We start from the raw sequence: 16,173 nt of genomic DNA on the forward strand, positions 1-16,173 counted from the left end.
ATGAACAAATCCAACTTTAAGCTCACAGAATATACTTTTAGTCAGGCCTCTTGTTGCAACTGACAGAAAATTAATTCAAACTAAAACAGAGAAATAGGAAAATGTATTGCTTCTTGCAACCTAACTGTAGGAATTGCTGGCTAGAGCTAACCTCAAGGTCAATCAGAACTAGCACCTAGAATCTGAGAGGATTCTCTCTGCAGCCCTTAATTTCTGCTTCTCTTTGTGGGTTGCTTTTACTTTCTTCAAGTTTTCTCGCACAGCTGGGAAAGCCACCAACAACTCCAGATTCATATATTCTCCATTGAGGAGAACTAAACTCATTTTATGTGCTCCTAAGTTTGAAAATATCAAGGAAAGGATCTAACTGACAGGTAACCATACCTGGATCAGTCAACCGTGGCCACAGCCACAGGGTCTGAAAATGGGACCATACACTCTTGAATCATGTTGTTAGCAGGAACATTTTTCAGAAGCAGGAAGGTAGGAGAGCGATCAAGTCCACTATAGGTTATGAAGTTGCATACATGGATAATACCCCAGAGAGGAGAGGAGAAATGAATTCAGTAATGGCCTTGGAGAAAGCCCATGTTCATCACAGCCTAGTAATAGAAATGTTGAGGAATCATATGTGTGATTAGTCTCAGTAAGTATAATTGAGAGATAGCTCATTAAGCAGAATGGAGTTCAAGCACATTCCTCTAGTAAATGGAGTAAGTTCCATTATGAGATGATGCAATGTGAGAAGTACAGATTCCAGTTCATCTTTTGCAGAAATAAGGCACAGTTCAAAAATGCAAATATTTTAGCATGAATCTATTATCTCTAAGCATTTGCATTTGACTTATTATCTTTTAAGTGAAAGTATTAAATGATAGATTATGGTTTCAAGGGCACTGTAGACTATACTTTTGGAATTGTTTTATAGTTGTAGAAGAGAAACGAATTCCAAATCTGGCTATCTCAATTTTAAAAATAGTACTTTTATAGAAATACCATTGCTACTTCTCTACGATTCTAAGCACAAGAGAATTAAAATACAGTTTTGTACCAGTTAAACCATTGTTTAATTGGCTTCAGTATGCAAAGCATTGTATCAAGCACTGTGCATAGCTCCTGCACTGGAAGTTTATAAACTACTTGGGTGAAAACAACAAACCTGGTAGTGTCTTTTATTTCCATTACTGTTGTCAATCTGGAAACAGAAATTTGAGATCTATGAGCATATCAGTATCAATTGAAGTGATGAGTATAGATGAGATACCAAGGAAGATTTTGTGGATTGAAGAGAGCAAAAAACAGAAATGCAGAAAGTTAACCCACCTTAGTGCTCTTTTTGGAGACTTAGAAGGGGGTGCCAGAGAGGTGGAAAGGAATCCCTAACAGAGGAAGGAAGTTTCTTGTAGCCAAGTGTGGTGAATTGTATACAACACTACAGAGAGAGCTAACAAGAACTAAACTTTGCTGAATTTAGCAATCAAGAGGTAAGTGGTGTGATGTCTTGGAAGAGGACAATGACAGTAGAAAAGTAAGGGCCTATGGGATTGCAGCTCAGTTTCAGAGGACTGATCAATGCTGAAGCTGTGAATATGAACTATGCTGTCTCTAGTATCCTGGCTGTGAACAGAAGGGAAATAAGATAGCAGACATTGGAAGGAAGGGTAAGCATGAGGGGTGTGTATCTTAAAATGTGGGAGGATATATGGGAGAATAGAGAGGATACTAACAGAGCTAAGTACCCTGAAGATGTAGAAGGATGGCATAGAGAGGACGAGGGGAGAACCTAGACTTGAAATGGAGAAAGGAGACTCCTTTCTGAGAGGAGGAAAAGCAAGTAGGAATGAGGGCAGATTGAGTAAATTTGTATTTGACGAGAAGTTAAGTATTCAGACATAACCATCTCAAATTTTAGGGGAGAAAAAATAAGATCACCTGATAAGCTAATGAGACAGGAAAAGAATTGAGTATCTAATTGGAGTTAATGTGTTTCATAACCATTATGGACAATAAGAAAAGAATCTATCTGCCTTCCCATATGTGTGTCTATTGATCTATTCATTGCCCTGGGTGCCCAGCTGATATTGGGAATGGAAGATTGAAAGTATTGGTTATGATTGAAGTGGTACCTACACCCCAAAGACATTAGGTTTGAAATGTAAGTAAGTGAATAATAATAACAAATGAAGGAAGAGAGAAGAAATTGAAGGCTTGGTTAAAGTTGAAAAGCTATAAGACAGATAGTAAATATTAGGTACTAAAGTATAAAACATTAGAAATTTCTCTGTTCATAATGATATTAAGGTTGAAGATGTTGCTATTATGAGTGTGGCTAAAATTCAGTAAAGGTAAACATAATTGGAATCCAGGAGGTTAAGAAGCTTTGAGGTCAAGTGCATGGATGCTGAGGTTGCCCAAAACAACCTACAAAAGAATAGAGAGAAAGAATATAAGGCAGATACCAAAGTTCTAAAGGATTAGGGAGCATGAGATATTGATAGATGGTAATAGGAAGGAAAAGTAGAGAGAGAGAGAGTGATATTGCTTAGGGGATTACTTTCTCAAAGAGGAAGGGTTTAGCATGAAGGAGAAAGATTATTGAGCTGAAAGTGCTCAATGAGGTATCACCTCACACCAGTCAGAATGGCCATCATTTGATAGTCGACAAATGATAAATGCCGGAGAGGGTGTGGAGAAATGGGAACCCTCATACACTGTTGGTGGAAATGTAGCTTGCTGTAGCCATTATGGAAAACAGTATCAAAAAACTAAAAATAGACTTACCATATGATCCAACAATTCCACTCCTGGGTATATATCCAGAGGGAACTCTTATTCGAAAAGATGCATGCACCCCAATGATCATAGCAACACCATATATGATAGTCAAGACATGGAAACAACCTAAATGTCCATTGACAGATGACTGGATAAAGAAGTTTTGGTATATTTATGCAACAGCATACTACTCAGCCATAAAAATAATAAAATAATGCCATTTGCAGCAACATGGATGGATCTAGAGAGATATCGTGAGTGAAGTAAGCCAGAAAGAGAAAGAAAAATACCATATGATATCACTCATATGTAGAATCTAAAAAATGAAAAAAAGAGGACACTAATGAACTCATCTACAAAATGGAAACAGACTTGGCAGACATAGTATATAATCTTATGGTTACTGAGGGAAAGGGGGTTGGAAGGGATAAATTTGGGAGTTTGAGATTTGACAAATGTTAGCCACTATATGTAAAAATATATTAAAAAAAAACAGATTTCTTCTGTATAGCACAGAGAACTATATTCAGTATCTTACAATAACCTTTAATGAAAAAGAATATGAAAACAAATATATGTATGTATATGGATAACTGGGACATTGTGCTGTATACCCAAATTTTACATATTATAACTGACTGTACTTAAATTTAAAAAAGAAAAGTGAGCTGGAACATTTGCTATAACTGGGCTCAGTAAGAAATAAGTGATCTCTGAAAGGGCCCTGGAGTGGAGGATGAGCCAGGTTTGAATGAGGCAAGGAGATGGACAGATATAGATAATAAACCAGTGGGAAGAGAGGAAGGAGGACTGGCAATATAGGGGTAGGAGATTAAGAGATACAAACTATTGTATATAAAATAAACTACAAGGATATACTGTATAACAGGGAATATAGCCAATATTCTATAATAACTATAAACGAGTATAACCCTTAGAAATTGTGACTTACTATATTGTACATTTGTAATGTACATAATATTGTACATTAACTCTACTTCAATTTAAAAAAGAAATGTAAAAAAAACAAAACAAGCCATATGCAGCACAGAATGCTCATTGTGCCCAATAGGCATTCTCCTTTTCTTCCTTGGAAATAGGCATCTCCATTTAAAACAGGAATCTGGCCATTCAAAATAGAGACTACTTTTCCTAACCATATGATCATGTGATTAAGTTCTGGCCAAAAGAAATCAAGCAAAAGTTTCTTATGAAAAATCTAGGGTATTTCCTTAAAAAGATGGGGCATGCCTTTCTCTGTTTCTTCCTTCTTCCTATTGGCTGGAGTGTGGATGTGATGACTGGATTTCAAGCAGGTATTATTAGTCATGAGGTAATGCATGCAACTGTGTGAAAAGCCAGATAGAACACTTTGTGGAACTGCCATGTACTCCCTGCAACTCAGGGATTTTCTTATGGTGGTAGCTGCCAAATACCATCCTAATTGATATCATGGATATCTTTGGGTTCATCCAGCTTAAGTGTAGTTTTAATTAAAATAATCAGTTTTCAGGGTGATCTGTACAACTTTTCATCAAGATTGCAGTGAGCAACTTTGTTTCTATTGTAACATCTATGGAGAATTCTTTCCCTCTTCCTGGTGTGAAAAAGTGCTCTGTGACTTGTTGCTTCGATAGTTTTCACTCTTGTGTTTGAGACAAAAGTTAAAATCTTCTATTAGAAATTGTTTGTAGCAAGGTTAATATTAGAGACTACAGAGTCCTATTCAAATTCAAGCTCTAGAAAGCTAATTTAAAAAGAAACAAGCAATGGATTTTTTTTTTTAAAGAAAATTTCTCTGAGTATTCCACCCCTGATGATCAGGCTTTTATTCCTTTGACATTGAATTTGCTTACTTTAAATATTTGCCTTGGTTTTACAAAGCCCTCACATATATCTATTTAACATTTGTACAGCTTTTTATATTCTCAAACACATTAGAAAAGGGAGTTTTTTTTAAACTCTCTTGATACGCTATGAAGTAGGCAGATGTTCTCCTCTGACTTTCAAAAGGTCTGGAGAGGTCAGACAACTTCCCTAGAGAAATTTAAGTGGTCACTAGTAGGGTCAGGGCTGGGGCTTATCTGTCTTGGTCATCGACTGCTACATAACAGCTAATCCAAAACTTAACACTTAAAACAGCAAGCTTTTTATTCTTTCTCATGAATGTGGATCAGGACTCACACAGGGCACTGCAGGCACTGCAGGCAGGATAAGTCTGCCCCACGTGATCTACTGAGGCCCTGACACCCACAATGGCTTCTTAGCTCACATATTTGGTGCCTCTCCTAGGATGGTTCAAATGCTATAGGGCTGACTGGAGCACTTCCACCAGGGCCACATGTCTAGGGCTTCAATTTGTGGTGTCAGCTGAGCAAACTTCCATGTAGTCCCACCAGGGTAGGTGGACATCTTACTTGAAGTCCACAAAAGCAGAAGCTGCCAGGTCTCTCCAAGACTTAGGCAATTATGTGGCAATTATGACTTCTACCCATTCTTTTAGCTGTAGCAAGCCACAGGCCCAGCCTAGACGTAAGGGTTGAGGGCTCTACAAGTGTGTGGATATGAAGAGACGTGTTTCACTAGGGACAAGTGCTAGCATTGCTAGGTAAAATACAAGACACTTAGTTAACTTTGAAATTCAAATAAACAACAAAAATTGTTTCAGTTCCATGCAATATGTAGAACACATCTTTTCTGAAACATTATTTCTTGTTAACCTGAAGTTCAAATTTAACTGACTAGCTTGAATTTTTATTGGCTAAATCTCCCAATCCTAGAATCTACCAATGTAACGGACTTCCAGTGAATATAGACTGACATTCTCCATAGCCTCTCTCGCAGCACGGCCACAATGTGCAGCTTAATGAGACCATTTGTCAGCCCCACCTGTATCTCTTTAGTTCATGCAGTGTGTATGCAGGTACTTAGCTCCATCTCTGAGTGATCACAGTAGTTGGATGAATAAATCAATGATACGGACTTGAGCTACTTGGGAGAAAGGTACACTCATAAAAACATAAAAAAGCTAGAAAAATGATTTAATATAGTTTTCATACCTGGACTCTTCTGAAAAGCTTCCTTATGTCCAGTATTATTTTTCTGGCAACTTTTGTGTAGGGATTAGGTAGCATGGCAAAACAATGATATTTTTGGTTGTTGCTCTTCCTTTTAAAGTGAATGAGATTCTGTAGGAAATCAGTAGCAACATAACTGCATGACGCTTGTTAGAATCCCCTTAATACATTTATATAAAGAATTTAGTGCCTTTGTTGCTATTATTCAGGAAGAGCTCCTGATCCTGAGAGGTTTCTTTTTTTTATTACACTTCTAATAAATTCTGACTTAGAAATCCTGCTTCCATAGGTCTCCAGAAGAGAATAATCTGTCAGTAATTTGATCTAATTAACACTGTTTAAATCACCAATGATCATAATAAATCTACACACCACTGCCAGGAACCTCTTCTCCATGTGATGTCACAAGATTATATCCCTTAAAAATTATGTGGAAGATTTTACATAATTTTCTGGCACTTGTATAAATTTCACCAGTTATCTGGCATTTTTAATTTAAAAATTTTGCCACCCATTGGGTTAACATTTATTTATCTAATATTTATCAACTGCTCGCCAAACTTGGGTCAAATTTTATAAATACATTTTCAAAAGAAAGACAAAGTATTACATAAAAAGAATAGAGAGGGAGCTTGAGCCAGCCTGAAGTATTTTCTAGACCAAAACTCTCCTTTATAAATCTACTCTTCTTACCATATCTCCTTTCCTTCCTGTTATAAGTTGATAATTCTAGGCTTGACATTTAAGAATACTTAAGATCTGCTATCGGGCCTGTGCACAGGAATGACCCACTATGTGCAATACAGTCTCCCCAATAAACATGGAGCCTCTTCATCACTCAGAGGATTTGGGAGTAAGAACATATGGCTATAGTTTAGTATTTTATTCTGAAGGAATTCTTTGTGACTTTTACTTGGCTTAAATACATGATCTCCCAAAGACATTAGTGAAAACGATGTAAGTGGCAATGAACGAGAGGTTACAGAATTTTTTATAGCAGTAAATTCTGAAAGATTATCTGATCCAGCTGCATGATTTTACTAATGTGGAAAATGCACTCAAAGAAATTCAGAGACTTGTCCAAAATCATGGCACTGCTGAGACCAGGAGGCAGGGGTTCTTCAACCAAGTGCTCGCCTAACTAAAGCATGTCCCACTATCACTAAAACGATACCTACTCACTGAAATCAATGCTTCTAAAAGTTCTTTTGTTTTAATATCTACATGCTTTGTGCTTTCAAAGAAAAGTTCTGAGAAACACTCCTGAAACCTTTGTGTCTGTAATTTTCCATTCCTTTAATGTGCTTGTCACAAATCTGAAGTTTGAAGCCTGTGGCTTGAGTTAACATTGAGTTAACAAGGTTAAATTTAATAACATGAGCATAGAGTGATCTGTTTCCACAATGGTATTTCATTGTAAACATGTGCTAATTTTTACTTAACTAAACTCCTGTTAATGATCTTTTAGGTTTTTCCAATCAACAGATAAATTCTGAGAAAGGATGCTTACTCTAAATTAACTAATAATTTAACCTGCTGAGCTTGATTTTTGGAATAGTCAAATAATTAATACCTATAATTTGTGGTGATGATGACTATTAATTACCAATATTTTACTTGAAAAGTGAAATGATCAGTTGTCTTCATTTTTCCTCCCTGGATAGATGACTGATATTTAAATGCATTTCTCATTTGAATTACCATCTCCATTTGGTTCTAATTATTCAACTGGTAAACCAGTTTTACATGGAAATAGAACTGTGAATTTTCATAGCTCATGAAATATGGAAAAAGGGCCATCACTGACAGTACAAAAACACATTAGTTTTAGAACTGATTTTGGATAGAAACTCATTCAGTTCTCAGCTCAGATTAAGTGACTTTTATGTGACATAGCAGTTAAAATCAATTTAAGAGCTTCCTGGAATACCATTTAGAGCAAGTATGCAGACATCTTCTTATTTAAAACCTGGAACACTGACAAACTCCAGCAGATTGGGTCTCATAGGCATTGAAACTGTGGGAACATGCACAGTAACAGTAGATCTGCTTTTCATTTTCTAGATTCTTAATGATTTAACCATGAATACAATGCAGCTATAAGCTTAGTTGAATCTACTGGTTAAAATAAAGCTTTGGATTAACTGGGGATTTCAGTTAACTATTCTATCCTTACTTCTTTAATTAAAAATCTAATTTGTCTTGATTATAGCCATATTTGCTAAATACCTTACAAAATGAGGAATATAATAAAAGAGGACAAGTTAACATATGCTGGCATATTTTAGAAATTTAAAACTAACCAGAAGATAAAATTTTTTGAAAAACTAGATTTCTACATTAGTTACCTGAAAGAATTTATTCATCCATTCAATATAAATGTATTTATTTCTGGAAGAAACAGCCTGATTTCTTAACGTGCTCTTCAATTGGATGCCTTTTGTTTGACTAAAGGAAAGGAAATATCATTAGACATAATTTTGAACTGCATCCCAGTTCAAACAGCATTCTCTAAAGGTCTGTTTTATTAAGAGTATTTCACAGAACATAGGCCTAAAGAGATGCCTGTGTGGCTAAATGTGTTTGGGGAACTGCACATAATACTAACATCATGGAAATTCTCAGTATTCATTAGGTTTGAACTTCTAACAATTTCCCAGGTGATACTTACAATGCAGGAACATGTGTCTGTAGTTTGAAGACTGCTATCTACAGGCTGTCCTCTCAGAAAGGTACAAGACAAAAAACTCCATGGAAACAGGTACAAATTAAGCAGATAATACAGGCAATCCTGGTAAAATGTGGAAGTGGTGGATCAGAAGCAGAGGCTGCTGGTCCCCTGTGCCATAGAGTTGCTATCTACAGAATCAGACCTCATTATTTCTGTCATGCTGGAGGAAGGTCTGTTTTTCTCCATTCATAAGTTCTGAGTGGCAAAATAAGACTGAAAGCAAAATTTCCATTATGTCATGGCCATAGCCTCAAGGCTTGGGTCCCAGTCTCTCATAAACCTGGGGAGGGGTAACTTGTTTTCCAACATTAAATTCTGAGGTGGAAAAATTAGGTTAGATGTCAGATTTTCTTTTCTTTGTGCTTTCATCTGTTGGCTGCTAGCTATGATTATGTCTCATAGCCATAGGTTAAAGTCTCTTGCTTAGTTTAATATACAGTCCTACTAAGTGCTACATCTCATGGTAGCTCAATCCAGTTTTATAAAAATGCTTGGACATGGGAGTGTGTACCCCACAACCATCAAAGGGATGAATGTAATCCAATTGTACATAAAATAAGAATATTGAGGAGCATATCATCAAATGCTCAGGGCAAGTTCAAATCCACAATTTTATCCCTTTACTGTAAAATCAGACTAGCAAAGAAGTTAATTAGATGGAGTTGCCCCCAGGGCAATCAGCAACCAACTGTGTCCCTGCAATCTGAAAGCCATTTGCTAATTCAGATCATAAAAATGATAGTGTTTTCCAAAGACAGGTGTCTCCTACATAGATTAAACACATGATTTTATTTACTATTGGCATGTAAGATATTATCCAAATACAGTGTAAAATTTTCTATGCAATTTTGTTGATCATTCAAGAAAATGTGTTTCACATAACCAGTATATCCTATATATTATGAATTAACCAAAGTGGTTGCACAGTTGTCTCCTACATGCAAGATAGGTAAGAACATTTTCTGAAGCTTTTAGTGTCACTCTTTCCCTCTTTTTCCCATTTTTTTATACTAATCATTTGTCCGTATTGCCAACAGTGAAATTAGCAGCTATAATCTCAGCTCCTATGGGAGTTGGTGAAGGAGTAGGATATAATGTCCAAGGTCAGGGTAGAATGAGAGGTAAAAGCTGATTTGATTGATTCATTGCAAGTAGGACTCTCAGAAAGAGTTGACTTTTGTGTTAAAATTTTTAGAACTATACACAAATATATGTCCATTTTACTGTATAGTAAATACGTAGAGTTTTACTTTTTTCTTCCTGACTTTTATGTGTTTTACTTCTTTTTTTTTTTTTTGACTTATTACAGTGGCTAAAATCTCTTACAATACTGAATAGAAGTTGTAAAAGTAAACATTATTGTCTTTTTCTTGATCTTAGTTAGGGGATCCTAGTGGTGAATAATTCAATCTTTCATGGGTAAGTTCAATATTAGCTTCAGGTTTTTTGTTAGAGGCAACTTATTAGATTGAGGATATTCTCTGTTATTCTTAGTTTATCATATATTGCTAAGCATTTTTAAGCATCCAGTTAGAATTATCATATGGGATTTATCCTTTTTCCTGTTAATTTTGTGAATTAAATTTTTGATTTTCAAATGGTAAGCCAACCTCGCATTCCTGGGATGAACACTGTTTGGGTTTATAATCTCTTTCACATACTGTTCGATTTGATAAGCTAATATTTTGTCAAGTATATATTTGTTAACTAATATTATATGGGAAACATAGTATTTGCAAAGTGAGGAGTGGTCATTAGCACAAGAAAAAGTACAATAGGCAGAAATCTTAATATTTTTCATAAGAATAATTTGATTATTCATAAAGGAAAAATATCCTCTTTTGTTACACAGAAAATAATGGAAGTGCCATTCTAAAAGATAAAAGGAAGATCAAATTGTGCTATTTGTTGTTATAAAAATTAATTCTTACTTGGAAATCCTTATACAAGATAACAAGAAAATTTCAACATTTTAAATGCATAAAAAGGGATAAAAGAATATTACAGAAAGTCAAGTGTATGTTACAATTTCTCTATGCCTCTGATCCCTACACCAAAGTACTCTGACTTTAAATTAGAGGAAGTAACCTTGAATAAGAATGGACCCTGGTCTTCACAGTTGAGATCATTAGGATTTAGGCTTGAACCATATCAACCAATTGAGTTTTTGAATCAAAAAGGTGCCTGAGTTAATATCTTGGTACTTATTCTTTGTTAGAAAAATTGGGAGAGGCCATTTATAGTGCCTCAATAAGCACCAAGTTCTTAACTGGCTCCACCTCGGTTGAATTTTAGAACTCAAGTGCCACTCATACGGTAGGCCAAATTAGCAAGGTAACAAGTAAAAGAAGTGGCTCAGCAAAATGTCCATATTAAAATGTAAAAGGGACATCCTAGAATGGAACAAATCCAACCCTTCAAATGTCTCACCCTTGCATCATGAAATTGCTACTGTTGAGACGGACTTTGCTGAATTTTGATTTGATATGAAGGCTTCACCCTGATCTGAATTCACAAATGACCAAGGCAAACAATCTAGCTTTTGGATGGAGGAGCTTGGCTTACAGCAGAAGGCACAAAAGACTAAGCTGATTCCTTCATCATGGGTGAAAAACAACAGAATGCTGATAGGTAATCAGACTAAGAATATATAATAAAACGGGAATATTTTGACAATAAGGCTGAAATTCTAAAACACAAAATAGAAGCAGGTGCTTCTTACAGAAATTATAAGCCAATTAAAGAAATTCAGATTGATTATATTGTGCCTATATCTAAATTGTGGGGAAACTATTGTAGATACTTCAGAAATAGAGATGGCTTCCCCACAATTTATGGAGACAGATTAAAAATGCCACTTTAATGCCAAGAGGAGTGGAGTAACCAAAATGAGATAATATGGAAATTTCACCTCTCAAATTTTCCAATGAAAGAAGAATCATTGAGAGATGGAATGGGATCCTAAAATGCAGATAAAGACTAAAGATGCAGAAAATACTGGACATTTAATAATCTATTAATCAAGTTAGTGAGATAAATAACAGAATAAAAGTAAAAATTATGCAAATGGATATTTTGTAACCACTCTCTATGATACAAATCTCTGAGATAACCCAAAAACAAGAACCCCACCCTCCAAGAAAGGCGAAACCTTGGTTACAGCAAAAGAATACTTACTTTCAGGGAGATCATAGCTAAAAGTATTTCCAACATCAGTTGAGTCAGAATAGAAGATAACAATCTGACCCAAATTAAAACTTTTGTCTTAAGTTTATAAAGACATATGGAAAGCTGTAATATTAATTACTGTCCCCCTTCCCTTAGAAATGTTTTCTGTCTTAAGGTCCATGTTGCTTTCACTACCTATAGTACTTTTATGACTGTTGCAAGCACTTCTACTCTTACTGTTGTTTCTACTCTCTGATGTTACTGAACCCTTCTTTTTATTCTTTTTTTTTTTTGGAGTATAGTGATTTAAATATTATATTTGTTTTGGGAGTACAGCATAGTGATTCAGTATTTTACAGATTATACTTGATTAAAGTTATTGCAAGACAATTGTACACAGGTGAGCAGACTCAAATTTGGTTCAGTAAATTATTTTAATAACATATTTTGTTTAGCCCAGTATGTCCAAAATAGTATCACTTCAACTGTAAATATTTTTTAAAATTTAATGAGACATGCATCTTTTTTTAAAAAATTGTATTGAAGTGTAGTTGATTTACAATGTTAGTTTCAGGTGTACAGCAAAGTGATTCAGTTATCATATACATACACACATATTTTTTCTTTTCAGGTTTTTTTCCATTATATGTTATTACAAGAAATTGAATATAGTTCCTTGTGCTATACAGTAGGTCCTTGCTGTTTATCTATTTTATATATAGTAATGTGGTTCAGTAAAAATTTTGATGCTATTATAAATGGACTTTTTTAATTTGATTTTTTTAATTATTTGATAATTGTAACCACTCATACTATTAAATTTTTTGTCTTGACCCTTTAGCGGTAGTGTTCTTAAATTTACTTTTTAATTCTAGTAATAGCTTTCTTAGAATTTTTAAATTAACTATTATGCCATATGTAAATAAAGACAGCTTTATTCTTTCCTATCCAATTTTTATGAATTTTATTTTATTTTATTTTGTCTGCTTCCCCCTTTATTGTTTTTTTAAATTGTACAACTAGAACCATCAGAACTGTGATAACCAAAAGAGATCAAACAAAATGGATAATGTTTTCTTGTTCCCAAGTTTACCAGGAAAGCATTCAATACTTCAGCATGAAATATGATATTAGCTACAGTTTTTTTTTTATAGATGCATCTCATAGAAATAAGGCAGTTCCTTCCTATTGCTAGGTTGCTGAGTTTTTAGTAAGAATTAGTAGTGAAATTTTTCACATGGTTTCTTTGTATTCATTGAAAGGATTATAGTTTTTCTCTTTATTCTGTTAATATGGTAAATTACAATGATTGATTTTCCAGTGTGAAGTCAAACTTGCATTGCTGCAATAAAACTCATTTGTTTTATAGTGTATTATCTTCTTTACATATTGCTAGATTCAATTTTTTGATATTTTGTTTCTGAAATATTTTTATCCTGCTGTTCTTTCTTTCCTCCTTTTTTTAATCAAATAAGTTTTGGAATTTTATTTTAATTCCTATACTGACTTTTGAGACAAATATTCTTGTAGGCTTAATGGTTTCTCTAAGGATTATAAAGTATTATTTTAACTGGTCACAGCCCAATTGGATTTGGTATTGTACAACACAAATGTTATTTTGGGCATTTAATTGAAAATTTGATTTGTTATATACTTCAAATATGCTATAAATATTTTTGCTTTCAATAATTTTGCTTTTTAAAAGTTAATGAGAGAAAGCATTGTGTTTTATACTTAACACATTTATTATTTTATGCTCACTTCATTCCTTCCTGTCCATTAGTGTTTTCTTTTAGTTTTAGCTCACTTCACCCTGTTTGCCAATCATCTCAATGTCTCTTTCTATTTGTTGCCTTTCTTTTAACTTTTGGTAATATGTTACTATTTCTTTGCAAATCTAGTAATATTTTTATTGACTATTGGACTTTTGTGTTAGAAAATAATAAATATTACTGGTGAATTACCTTGGATATGTAGCATTTTAGGCTTATATTTTTAAAACCTGGGTCTTTTTTGGTTTTGTTTTTACTCAAAAAACTCTTGACTAAAAAGTTTTGTCTATAGATAAATTTTTAGTCTTTTTACAGTATTTCGTGTGACAATTATGGCTTTCTGTAATTTCTGTGGAAATCATGAGTATATAAAACAACACTCAGGTGATATATTCTATGTCTTCTGTAGTTGACAGGAACTAAGATGTCTATTCAGCTTTTCCAAGTTTCCAGCTGTTGTTTTCACTAGGCTTCTGGGAATTTTCCTTGTGCATTCAAAGATCAGCCAAGGATTTGAGGGAAATGTTTATGCTGAGTTAGGGACTCTTTCCCTCTGATATCTTCCTTCTGGAGATTTTCCCCTTCAATTTTAGCTCGTCAGGTAGTCCCAACTCTGTTCTCCCAACACCTCAATCAGATAAAACAGCAGATTTCTGTTTGAATTATAGCTCCCCTGTGCTGTATGAACTGGAAAGTGCCTTCAGGGAAAAGTCAAATATATGTGGATCTGACTCAGTGGCCATTTATTCTTCCAAGGGTTGAAATCTACCACTTTGGGTCATTCTAAAGTGCCTTCAACTTGGTTTGTACATTATTTTGTTATAATAATTATTTGTGGGATAGTTAGCCTGATACAAGCTACTTACCTTTACCACAGTCTGAACTCATTTTTCTCTCCAATGGCATCTCTCCATTGCCTTCCAGGATCGAAAGTTCTTTGAATTTGAAACCAGGTTAATTCTATCCCCTACTGTAGTTAACTTGATCTTTTTGCCTTGACTTCAAAAGGCTTCTCTCTTTATACTGTATCAGGGAAACTGACTTGGTATCTCTTGGCACATATTACCACATATCAGTTCATCCATTCTACCCAAATTTGTCACCTACTATGTGCCAACTGTTTAAAAAATTGTTGGAGATACAGCACAGAACAAAACAACATAATTATATAATAGGAGACCTACTTAATGGTGAGAAGAGAGAAAAACAAAAAAGTGTAAATGCTCTTAGAAATGATAACGTAGAAGGAGATAAGTGCTATGGAGAAAAATAAAGTGGAGAAGGATATTTTGGAATGTGTTTTAATATTTCTCTTTTATTCTTACTGTCACTATCACTTTATAAATACATCATAGCTGATGGTAATCACAATAGCATGCCACTTCCTTCTTTATGTTTACCTTAAAGAACTTAATTTACCAATAACATGAAATACTTCTGTGGTGTTGGGGTTTTTAATGAAGTTTGTTGTTGTTGTTGTTGTTATTGTTTAAGTAATGATTGTCTTCCACAGAAATTTTTATCCCATGACTTTCAGGAAAGTTGATATTTCATATTTTATATTCTTCAGTCCATGCATGAATATTCACTAATATTTTTTGAATAAAATTCCCCATGCTTGAATTTACATTTTTTAGTATGCTACAAAGAAGCTTGCCTTTTTAGAAAAACAAATAAGATGATTTTGTTCCATGCTTACAATGGAACAAAGTAGAATTTCCAACCAAGTAGAAACAACTACTTCCAAAGTTACCAGGGCTGATGCATGAATATAAATGGTCACATAGTGCTTAAAGAATGCCACAAAGAAATTTTCTTTGGCTTTGGAACAGACTGTATATTTATACGTGTGTGTGTGTGTGTGTGATATTAGCACATTTTCCAACAACTCAGCTTTCTTTTTTGCCTTATGTTAAAAGTTAGTACTGATGTATACATGAAACTTTAATTTTACATAGTGACAAGCAAGATTATCTTACTCTTAAGTGATGTTTTCTGTATTGATTGCTGAAGTTTTCATTTTTCAGTCTTAAATTAGCTTCTTCCATCTGCTTCATATCATCTCTGTTCAACATTTCTTTATTTTAAAATAACTTGTAAAGTAGAGAGGAGTTCCCTTGAAATCAAGTATTGTAACTGGGATTCCTATGTAGGCTACTGATTGCTCCTCTGCTGATTCTTCTTCTACCCACCATTCCCTAGCATTTCCCATGCCTCCTAGTTCTTTTGCTTTTTCTATCTCTAAACAAGGAAAAATCAAAGTCCTGTCAACCTTTCACTAACTCTGAGGCTGTGTCCACCTTATATTAGAAGCAGCACAGTCAATTCAGACAAACAGCTGGTCAATTCAGTCACACCGTGAGTTTAAAAGACATCTGTTCTAACTATATTGATTGGTTACATAAAAGAATGCTGTAAATCTGATAACACGGAATAGATACACACAGTCTGACTCAGTCTGAGCTTGAGTTGGTTAAGAGCACACACCTGTTAGCTCAGGTGTTCCAGTTCCAGCCTCCTCCTCCTTGTCCTGTTTCAGTCTTTCCTGGGGTACCTTTTACCACAATTCCCTGAAACTAAGAGGGAGTCTTTAATCCTATTCTTTACCATTTTTTGGTCTCAGTTTTTAAACAGTAATGAATGAAGGCGA

General features: G+C 34.5%; 1 protein-coding gene across 4 annotated transcripts in view; it reads left to right on the forward strand.

Moving 5' to 3' along the window:
* TMEM196 (transmembrane protein 196) overlaps positions 1 to 16,173 on the forward strand; it is a 185,762-nt gene that overhangs the window by 61,897 nt on the left and 107,692 nt on the right. The window lies entirely within an intron of this gene.

This window comes from Vicugna pacos, chromosome 7, assembly GCF_048564905.1.
Source record: "Vicugna pacos chromosome 7, VicPac4, whole genome shotgun sequence".
Lineage (NCBI taxonomy): Eukaryota > Metazoa > Chordata > Mammalia > Artiodactyla > Camelidae > Vicugna > Vicugna pacos.